The sequence below is a fragment of the Arachis ipaensis genome, chromosome B6, assembly GCF_059453495.1.
Source record: "Arachis ipaensis isolate K30076 ecotype BB chromosome B6, ASM5945349v1, whole genome shotgun sequence".
Lineage (NCBI taxonomy): Eukaryota > Viridiplantae > Streptophyta > Magnoliopsida > Fabales > Fabaceae > Arachis > Arachis ipaensis.
The window spans coordinates 101,987,985-101,999,290 of NC_142441.1; the positions used below are offsets into that span (position 1 = coordinate 101,987,985).

An 11,306-nucleotide genomic window follows, 5' to 3' on the forward strand; every position below is an offset into this window, starting at 1 on the left:
TGTGATTGATGTAGACAGAGGAGAATTGATCCTTCAACTAAATGAGGACAACCTTGTGTTTAAAACTCAAGAATCTCCTTCTGTAACAATGGAGAGGAAGCATGAAAAGCTTCTCTCAGTACAAAGTCAATTAAAAGCCCCCACAGTCAAACTCTAAGTTTGGTGTTGGGAGGCCTCAGCCAAACTCTAAGTTTGGTGTTGAACTCCCATATCCAAACTCTAAGTTTGGTGTTGGAAAGTCTATAAAATTGACCTGATCACCTGTGTGGCTCCATGAGAGCCCACTGTCAAGCTATTGACATTAAAGAAGCGCTTGTTGGGAGGCAACCTAATTTTTATTTATCTAATTTTATTTTTATTTTTATTGTTCTTTCATGTTTTATTAGGTTCATGATCATGTGGAGTCACAAAATAAATAGAAAAATCAAAAACAGAATCAAAAACAGCAGAAGAAAAATCACACCCTGGAGGAAGGGCTTACTGGCGTTTAAACGCCAGTAAGGAGTATCTGGCTGGCGTTCAACGCCAGAACAGAGCATGGATCTGGCGTTGAACACCCAAAACAAGCAGCATCCTGGTGTTCAGACGCCAGGAATGCACACTGAGGAAAGCTGGCGCTGAACGCCAGAAACAAGCATAGAACTGGCGTTCAACGCCAGAAACATGCTGCATCTGGGCGCTGAACGCCCAGAACAAGCACCAATTCGGCGTTTAAATGCCAGAATTGCATGCAAAGGCATTTTACATGCCTAATTGGTGCAGGGATGTAATTCCTTGACACCTCAGGATCTGTGGACCCCACAGGATCATCTCAGCATCTGTGGACCCCACAGGATCCCCACCTACCTCCACTCATACTCTTTCCTCTTCTCATTCATCCTCTCTTCCCAATAAACACCCCCTCGCTCTCCTCCATATTTTCTCTTCTTCTTTTCTTTCTTCTCTTGCTCGAGGGCGAGCAATATTCTAAGTTTGGTGTGGTAAAAGCATAAGTCTTTTTTTTGTTTTTCCATAACCATTGATGGCACCTAAGGCCAGAGAAACCTCTAGAAAGAGGAAAGGGAAGAAAAAAACTTCCACCTCTGAGTCATAGGAGATGGAGAGATTCATCTCAAGGGTCTATAGCTCAGTGGTAGAACATTTGACTGCAAATCAAGAGATCCCTGAGATACCTCAGGGGATACATTTTCCTCCACACAATTATTGGGGACAACTAAGGGTGGAACATCAAGAGCACTCCATCATCCTCCATGAAATTAGAGAAGATCAATGGAAGGAGCAACAAAGACAAGGAAGAGACATAGAAGAGCTCAAGGACATCATTGGTTCCTCAAGAAGAAAACGCCACCATCACTAAGGTGGACTCATTCTTTGTTCTTAAATTTTCTGTTTTTCGTTTTCTTATGTTAAATGTTTATCTATGTTTGTGTCTTTATTACATGATCATTAGTGTCTAAGTGTCTATGCCTTAAAGTAGTGAATATGAATCCATCACCTCTCTTAAATGAAAAATGTTTTAAAAACAAAAGAACAAGAAGTACATGGTTTCGAATTCATCCTTGAAACTAGTTTAATTATTTTGATGTGGTGACAATACTTTTTTGTTTTTTGAATGAATGCTTGAACAGTGCATATGTCTTTTGAATTTGATGTTTAAGAATGTTAAATATGTTGGCTCTTGAAAGAATGATGACAAGGAGACATGTTATTTGATAATCTAAAAAATCATAAAAATGATTCTTGAAGCAAGAAAAAGCAGTGAATACAAAAAGCATGCAGAAAAAAATGGCGAAAAAAAAAGAGAGAGAAAGAAAAAGAAAAAGCAAGCAGAAAAAGCTAAAAGCTCTTAAAACCAAAAGGCAAGAGCAAAAAGCCAATAACCCTTAAAACCAAAAGGCAAGGGTAAATAATTTGGATTCCAAGGCTTTGAGCATCAGTGGATAGGAGGGCCTAAAAGAATAAAATCCTGGTCTAAGCGGCTAAACCAAGCTGTCCCTAACCATGTGCTTGTGGCGTGAAGGTGTCAAGTGAAAACTTGAGACTGAGCGGTTAAAGTCAAGGTCCAAAGCAAAAAAAAGAGTGTGCTTAAGAACCCTGGACACCTCTAATTGGGGACTTTAGCAAAGCTGAGTCACAATCTGAAAAGGTTCACCCAGTTATGTGTCTGTGGCATTTATGTATCCGGTGGTAATACTGGAAAACAAAGTGCTTAGGGCCACGGCCAAGACTCATAAAGTAGCTGTGTTCAAGAATCAATATACTGAACTAGGAGAATCAATAACACTATCTAAACTCTGAGTTCCTATAGATGCCAATCATTCTGAACTTCAATGGATAAAGTGAGATGCCAAAACTATTCAAGAGGCAAAAAGCTACAAGTCCCGCTCATCTGATTGGGGCTATGTTTCATTGATATTTTGGAATTTATAGTATATTCTCTTCTTTTTATCCTATTTGATTTTCAGTTGCTTGGGGACAAGCAACAATTTAAGTTTGGTGTTGTGATGAGCGGATAATTTATACGCTTTTTGGCATTGTTTTTAGTATATTTTTAGTAGGATCTAGTTATTTTTAGTATATTTTTATTAGTTTTTAATTAAAAATCACATTTCTGGACTTTACTATGAGTTTGTGTGTTTTTTTGTGATTTCAGGTATTTTCTGGCTGAAATTGAGGGACCTGAGCAAAAATCAGATTTAGAGGTTGAAGAAGGACTGCAGATGCTGTTGGATTCTGACCTCCCTGCACTCAAAGTGGATTTTCTGGAGCTACAGAACTCCAAATGGCGCGCTTCCAATTGCGTTGGAAAGTAGACATCCAGGGCATTTCAGATATATGTAATAATCCATACTTTAAATAAGGATTGATGACGTAAACTGCCGTTCAACGCTAGTTCCACGTTGCAGTCTGGCATTCAGCGCCAGAAATAAGTTGCAAAGTGGAGTTCAACGCCAGAAACACGTTACAAACTGGTGTTCAACTCCAAGAATGACCTCTCCACGTGTAAACTTCAAGCTCAGCCCAAGCACACACCAAGTGGGCCCCGAAAGTGGATTTCTGCATCAATTACTCAATTCTGTAAATCCTAGTAACTAGTTTAGTATAAATAGAACTTTTTACTATTGTATTTATCTTTATTTTCATCTTTAGATCACGTTTGGGGGCTGGCCATTCGGCCATGCCTGGACCTTATCACTTATGTATTTTCAACGGTAGAGTTTCTACACACCATAGATTAAGGTGTGGAGCTCTGCTATTCCTCAAAGATTAATGCAAAGTACTACTGTTTTTCTATTCAATTCAACTTATTCCGCTTCTAAGATATTCATTCGCACTTCAACATGAATGTGATGATCGTGAAAAAGTCATCATCATTCCCCTATGAACGCGTGCCTGACAACCACTTCCGTTCTACTTTCGATTGAATGGATATCTCTTGGATATCTAATACAGGGGACCGAGTCCGAGTTATTAGTGTCTTCGTGGTATAAGTTAGAACCCATGGATGGCCATTCTTGAGATCCGGAAAGTCTAAACCTTGTCTGTGGTATTCCGAGTAGAATCTGGGAAGGGATGGCTGTGACGAGCTTCAAACTCGCGAGTGCTGGGCGTAGTGACAGACGCAAAAGGATAGTAAATCCTATTCCAGTATGATCGAGAACCGACAGATGATTAGCCATGCAGTGACAGCGCATTGGACCATTTTCACAGGAGGATGGGATGTAGCCATTGGCAACGGTGATGCCCTACATAAAGCTTGCCATGGAAAGGAGTAGGATTGATTGGATGAAGACAGCAGGAAAGCAGAGATCAGAGGAACGAAAGCATCTCTATACGCTTATCTGAAATTCTCACCAATGAATTACATAAGTACCACTATCCTATTTTATATTTTATTTAATTTTCATCCACTATAATTTCTTAAAACTATTTGAATCCGCCTAACTGAGATTTACAAGGTGACCATAGCTTGCTTCAAGCCGACAATCTCTGTGGGATCGACCCTTACTCACGTAAGGTTTATTACATGGACGACCCAGTGCACTTGCTGGTTAGTTGTACGAAGTTGTGAAATAGATATAAGATCATGAACATGCGTATTGAGTTTTTAGCGCCGTTACCAAGGAATGGAATGATCACGATTTTGCACACCAATCAGCGACTTGGCTGAATCTACAAGGAATCACAGGCAGAAACAAGGCCGGTCAAAAGCTGTTGCGGAGGTATCTTCTAGCAAGGAAACTACTGCTCTGACTCAGAGTATATGTGAGATGACCAACTTACTGAAGCAGATGTAGTTGAGTCAACAACAAGCGCAGCAGAGCCAACAGTTAGTTCCACAGAGAGTGTGCAGGATCTGTGCTGATTATAGCCATTATACTGATGAATGTCCACAGCTCCAGCAGGAAGACAACACTGTGACAGCCACTCATAACTTTTATGACCGCCCCAACCAAGGGTACAATCAAGGAGGCAGCTATAACCATGGGTGGCAGGACAATCCCAACCAAAGTTGGAGGGATAATTCCAACCAAAATTGGAGAGATAACAATAACAGAGGAGGCAGAGACAATTAAGGAAATCAAAGGTGGAATAATAACAACAACAGGCAGCAGAACCAGAACTATCCTTACAGAGCACCTCACTTGAGGCAATCCCAAGGGCCACAGCACAACCAACAGCAGACCTCTCAGATCACTTATCCTTCTTCATCTTCTAATGATGAGTTACTACAATCTATTGATCGGAGACAGCAGGCCATGGAAAACAACCTTACTTCTACTCTAAATGGTCTGAACTCTACCTTGCAAGCTCTTATTTCTCAAATTGGATCACTAAATAACTCCAACAACCAGCTTTTGAGCTCCAGTGGAATCCCCTTGGTGCACGAAATTGTGTTCCATGTTCTTGTAACTTGTGTGAGATTAACAATATATAATTGTATTGAATCCTCATTGTGGCTCTATGTGTGGACACAACTCCGTTCAACTAACCAGCAAGTGCACTGGGTCGTCCAAGTAATACCTTACGTGAATAAGGGTCGAATCCCACGGAGATTGTTGGTATGAAGCAAGCTATGGTCACCTTGTAAATCTCAGTCAGGCAGATATAAAGTGATAATGGAGTTTTCGAAATTAAATAATAGAATAGGGATAGAGACACTTATGTAATTCATTGGTGGGAATTTCAGATAAGAGAATGGAGATGCTTTTCGTTCCTCTGAACCTCTGCTCTCCTGCTATCTTCATCCAATCAGTCTTACTCCTTTCCATGGCTGGCTGTATGCAAGGGCATCACCGTTGTCAGTGGCTACATCCCCTCCTCTCAGTGAATAATATGCTCACGCACCCTGTCACGGCACGGCTATTCATCTGTCGGTTCTCGATCATGCTGGAATAGGATTCACCCTCCTTTTGCGTCTGTCACTAACGCCCAGCACTCGCGAGTTTGAAGCTCGTCACACTCATTCAATCATTGAATCCTACTCAGAATTCCACAGACAAGGTTCAGACCTTCCGGATTCTCTTGAATGCCGCCATCATTCTAGCTTACGCCACGAAGATTCTGGTTAGGAGATCTAAGAGATACTCATTCTAGCTTAATTCATGTAGAACAGAAGTGTTTGTCAGGCACGCGTTCATAGGGGAGAATGGTGATGAGCGTCACACATAATCATCACCTTCATCACGTTCTTGGGTGCGAATGGATATCTTAGAAGCGAAATAAGAAGAATTGAATAGAAAACAGTAGTACTTTGCATTAATCTTTGAGGAACAGCAGAGCTCCACACCTTAATCTATGGAGTGTAGAAACTCTACCGTTGAAAATACATAAGTGAAGGTCCAGGCATGGCCGAGATGGCCAGCCCCCTAAACGAGATCAATAGTCTCCTAAGATGAACAATGGAATAAAACCGAGACCAAAGATTGTCAAAAAGACTAGTAAAAGGTCCTATTTATAATAAGCTAGTCACTAGGGTTTACATGAGTAAGTAATTGATGTATAAATCCACTTCCGGGGCCCACTTGGTGTGTGTTTGGGCTGAGCTTAAGTGTAGCACGTGCAGAGGCCATTTGTGGAGTTGAACGCCAGTTTCTGTGCCAGTTTGGGCGTTCAACTCTGGTTTTGGATCCTTTTCTGGCGCTGGACGCCAGATTTGGGCAGAAGGCTGGCGTTGAACGCCAGTTTACGTCGTCAATTATTGTCCAAAGTATGGAATATTATATATTGCTGGAAAGCCCTGGATGTCTACTTTCCAACGCAATTGGAATCGCGCCATTTCGAGTTCTGTAGCTCCAGAAAATCCACTTTGAGTGCAGGGAGGTCAGAATCCAACAGCATCAGCAGTCCTTTTTCAACCTCTGAATCTGATTTCTGCTCAAGTCCCTCAATTTCAGCCAGAAAATACCTGAAATCACAGAAAAACACACAAACTCATAGTAAAATCCAGAAATGTGAATTTAACATAAAAACTAATGAAAACATCCCTAAAAGTAACTAGATCCTACTAAAAACATACTAAAAACAATGCCAAAAAGCGTATAAATTATCCGCTCATCACAACACCAAACTTAAATTGTTGCTTGTCCCCAAGCAACTGAAAATAAAATAGGATAAAAAGAAGAGAATATACTATAAATTCCAAACTATCAATGAAACATAGTTTCAATCATATGAGCGGGACTTATAGCTTTTTGCCTCTTGAATAGTTTTGGCATCTCACTTTATCCATTGAGGTTCAGAATGATTGGCATCTATAGGAACTCAGAGTTCAGATAGTGTTATTGATTCTCCTAGTTCAGTATGATGATTCTTGAACACAGCTTCTTTATGAGTCTTGGCCGTGGCCCTAAGCACTTTGTTTTCCAGTATTACCACCGGATACATAAATGCCACAGACACATAATTGGGTGAACCTTTTCAGATTGTGACTCAGCTTTGCTAAAGTCCCCAATTAGAGGTGTCCAGGGTTCTTAAGCACACTCTTTTTTTTGCTTTGGACCTTGGCTTTAACCGCTCAGTCTCAAGTTTTCACTTGACACCTACACGCCACAAGCACATGGTTAGGGACAGCTTGGTTTAGCCGCTTAGACCAGAATTTTATTCCTTTAGGCCCTCCTATCCACTGATGCTCAAAGCCTTAGGATCCTTTTTATTTCCCTTGCCTTTTGGTTTTAAGGGTTATTGGCTTTTTGCTTGCTTTTTCTTTTTCTTTCTATTTTTTTTTCTATTTTTTCGCCCCTTTTTTTTTTTCTGCAAGCTTTGTTCTTTGCTGCTTTTTCTTGCTTCAAGAATCATTTTTATGATTTTTCAGATTATCGAATAACATGTCTCCTAGTCATCATTCTTTCAAGAGCCAACATATTTAACATTCTTAAACAACAACTTCTAAAGACATATGCACTGTTCAAGCATACATTCAGAAAACAAGAAGCATTGTCACCACATCAATATAATTAAACTAAGTTCAAGGATAAATTCGAAACTTATGTACTTCTTATTCTTTTGAATTAAAACATTTTTCATTTAAGAGAGGTGATGGATTCATAGGACATTTATAACTTTAAGACAAAGCTACTAACTACTAATGATCCTGTAATGAAGACACAAACGTAGATAAGCATATAACATAGAAAACGAAAAGCAGAAGAATTAAGAACAAGGAATGAATCCACCTTAGTAATGGTGGCATTTCCTTCTTGAGGAATCAATGATGTCCTTGAGCTCTTCTATGTCTCTTCCTTGCCTTTGTTGCTCCTCCTTCAGTGCTTTTAGATCTTCTCTAATTTCATGAAGGATGATGGAGTGCTCTTGATGTTCTACCCTTAGTTGCTTCCAATAATTGTGTGGAAGAAAATGTATCCCTTGAGGTATCTCAGGGATCTCTTGATTTGCAGTCAAATGTTCTACCACTGAGCTATAGACCCTTGATGGAAGCTTTTGTCTTCCCTTTCCTCTTTCTAGAGGTTTCTCTGGCCTTAGGTGCCATCAATGGTTATGGAAAAAACAAAAAAGCTATGCTTTTACCACACCAAACTTAGAATGTTGCTCGCCCTCGAGCAAAAGAAAAAAGAATAGAAGAATAAGAAGAAGATATGGAGGAGATGGAGGGAGAGGTGTATTCGGCCATATGGGTGGGATTGGGTGGGAAAGAGATGTTGAATTTTGAAGGAAAGTGGGTGTTTGGATGTGAGTGGTAAAGGGTTAATTAGGGAAGAGTGTTTATTGGGAATAGAGGATGATTGAGAAGAGAGAAGAGAGTGAGTGGAGGTGGGTGGGGATCCTGTGGGGTCCACAGATCCTGAGGTGTCAAGGCATTTACATCCCTGCACCAATTTAGGCATGCAAAATGCCCTTGCACACAACTCTGGGCGTTCAGCGCCAGGTTGGTGGCCATTTTGGGCGTTCAACGCCCATTGGCTGCCATTTCTGGCGTTGAACGCCAGAACCATGCTTGTTCTGGGCGTTCAGCGCCAGGATGCTCCCATTCTAGGCGTTCAGCGCCAGAACTATGCTCTGTTCTGGCGTTTGAACGCCAGACAGATGCTCCTCCAGGGTGTGATTTTTCTTCTGCTGTTTTTGATTCCGTTTTCAATTTTTCTATTTATTTTGTGACTCCACATGATCATGAACCTAAGAAAACATGAAAAACAATAAAAATAAGAATTAGATAAACATTGGGTTGCCTCCCAACAAGCGCTTCTTTAATGTCAATAGCTTGACAGTGGGCTCTCATGGAGCCTCACAGATGTGCAGAGCTTTGTTGAGACTCTCCAACACCAAACTTAGAGTTTGGATATGGGAGTTCAACACCAAACTTAAAGTTTGACTGTGGGGGCTCTGGTTGACTTTGCTTGGAGAGAAGCTTTTGCTGCTTCCTCTCCATGGTTGCAGAGGGAGATCCTTGAGTTTTGAATACAAGGGAGTTCTCATTCCATTGAAGGACTATTTCACCTCTGTCAACATCAATCACAGCTCTTGCTGTGGCCAGGAAAGGTCTTCCTAGGATGATGGATTCATCCTCTTCCTTTCCAGTATCCAGGACTATGAAATCAGCAGGGATGTAAAGGCTCTCAACCTTTACTAATACATCTTCTACTTGTCCATAAGCCTGTCTTCTTGAGCTGTCTGCCATCTCTAGTGAGATTTTAGCAGCTTGCACCCCATAGATTCCCAGTTTCTCTATTACAGAGAGGGGCATGAGGTTTATCCCTGAACCAAGGTCACACAGAGCTTTAAAGATCATGGTGCCTATGGTACAAGGGATTATGAACTTTCCAGGATCCTGTCTCTTCTGAGGCAATGTCAGTTGATCCAGATCACTTAGTTCATTGATGAACAAGGGAGGTTCAACTTCCCAAGCATCAATGCCAAACAATTTGGCATTCAGCTTCATGATTGCACCAAGAAACTTGGCAGTTTGCTCGTCAGTGACATCCTCATTCTCTTCAGAAGAGGAATACTCATCAGAGCTCATGAAGGGCATAAGGAGGTTCAATGGGATCTCTATGGTCTCTAGATGAGCCTCAGAGTCCTTTGATTCCCCAGAGGGAAGCTCCTTATTGACCACTGGACGTCCCAGGAGGTCTTCCTCCTTGGAATTCACGTCCTCTCCTCTCTTCACAGGTTCGGCCATGGCGCTTATGTCAATGGCCTTGCACTCTCCTTTTGGGTTCTCTTCTGTATTGCTTGGGAGAGTACTAGGAGGGATTTCAGTGATCCTTTTACTCAGCTGGCCCACTTGTGCTTCCAGATTTCTAATGGAAGACCTTGTTTCATTCATGAAACTTACAGTGGCCTTGGATAGATCAGAGACTAGATTTGCTAAATTGGAAGCATTTTGTTCAGAGTTCTCTGTCTGTTGTTGAGTTGATGATGGAAAAGGTTTGCCATTGCTAAACCTGTTTCTTCCACCATTATTAAAGCCTTGTTGGGGTTTTTGATCCTTCCATGAGAAATTTGGATGATTTCTCCATGTTGAGTTATAGGTGTTTCCATAAGGTTCACCTAAGTAATTTACCTCTGCTATTGCAGGGTTCTCAGGATCATAAGCTTCTTCTTCAGAAGATGCCTCTTGAGTACTGTTGGATGCAGCTTGCATTCCATGCAGACTCTGAGAAATCATATTGACTTGCTGAGTCAATATTTTATTCTGAGCCAATATGGCATTCAGAGTATCAACCTCAAGAACTCCCTTCTTCATAGGCGTCCCATTACTCACAGGATTCCTTTCAGAAGTGTACATGAACTGGTTATTAGCAACCATGTCAATGAGTTCTTGAGCTTCTGCAGGCGTTTTCTTTAGGTGAATGGATCCACCTGCAGAAGTGTCCAGTGACATCTTTGATAGCTCAGATAAACCATCATAGAATATATCCAGGATGGTCCATTCTGAAAGCATGTCAGAGGGACACTTTTTGGTCAACTGTTTGTATCTTTCCCAAGCTTCATAGAGGGATTCACCTTCTTTCTGTCTGAAGGTTTGAACATCAGCTCTAAGCTTGCTCAGCTTTTGAGGAGGAAAGTACTTGGCTAAGAAAGCCGTGACCAGCTTATCCCAAGAGTTCAGGCTGTCTTTGGGTTGAGAATCCAACCATAATCTAGCTCTGTCTCTTACAGCAAAAGGGAAAAGCATGAGCCTGTAGACTTCAGGATCTACTCCATTAGTCTTAACAGTATCACATATCTGCAAGAATTCAGTTAAGAACTGAAAAGGATCTTCAGATGGAAGTCCATGAAACTTGCAGTTCTGCTGCATCAGAGAAACTAATTGAGGTTTCAGCTCAAAGTTGTTTGCTCCAATGGCAGGAATGGAGATGCTTCTTCCATGTAAATTGGAATTAGGTGCAGTAAAGTCACCAAGCATCCTCCTTGCATTATTATTATTTTCGGCTGCCATCTCCTCTGCCTGTTCGAAAATTTCTGAAAGGTTATCTCTGGATTGTTGTATTTTAGCTTCTCTTAATTTTCTCTTCAGAGTCCTTTCAGGTTCTGGATCTGCTTCCACAAGAATGTTCTTATCCTTGCTCCTGCTCATATGACAAGGAAGAATGGACAGAAAAATGATAATAATAATAGAGATCCTTTATACCACAGTATAGGGATCCCTTTGTGAGTGGAAGAAAAGAGGGGGAGACAAAGAATGTGATGTAAAGGAAGAAACACAACTGTGAGGATGGAAGGAGGTGAAATGAGATGTTAGGATATGAATGAATAAATAGAATGAGATGGGGGAGGGATAATTTTCGAAAATTATTTTGAAAAAGAGTTAGTGATTTTTGAAAATTGGTTTTTGAAAGTTGTTA

The 11,306-nt window shown here is 41.0% G+C and overlaps 1 non-coding gene across 1 annotated transcript; it reads left to right on the plus strand.

Moving 5' to 3' along the window:
- The first annotated feature begins 10,396 nt into the window (after positions 1 to 10,396).
- On the plus strand, positions 10,397 to 10,504 carry LOC148562094 (small nucleolar RNA R71). Its single transcript, XR_015887835.1, has one exon. It is a non-coding gene; the product is annotated as a small nucleolar RNA R71 (small nucleolar RNA).
- Positions 10,505 to 11,306: the final 802 nt, after the last annotated feature.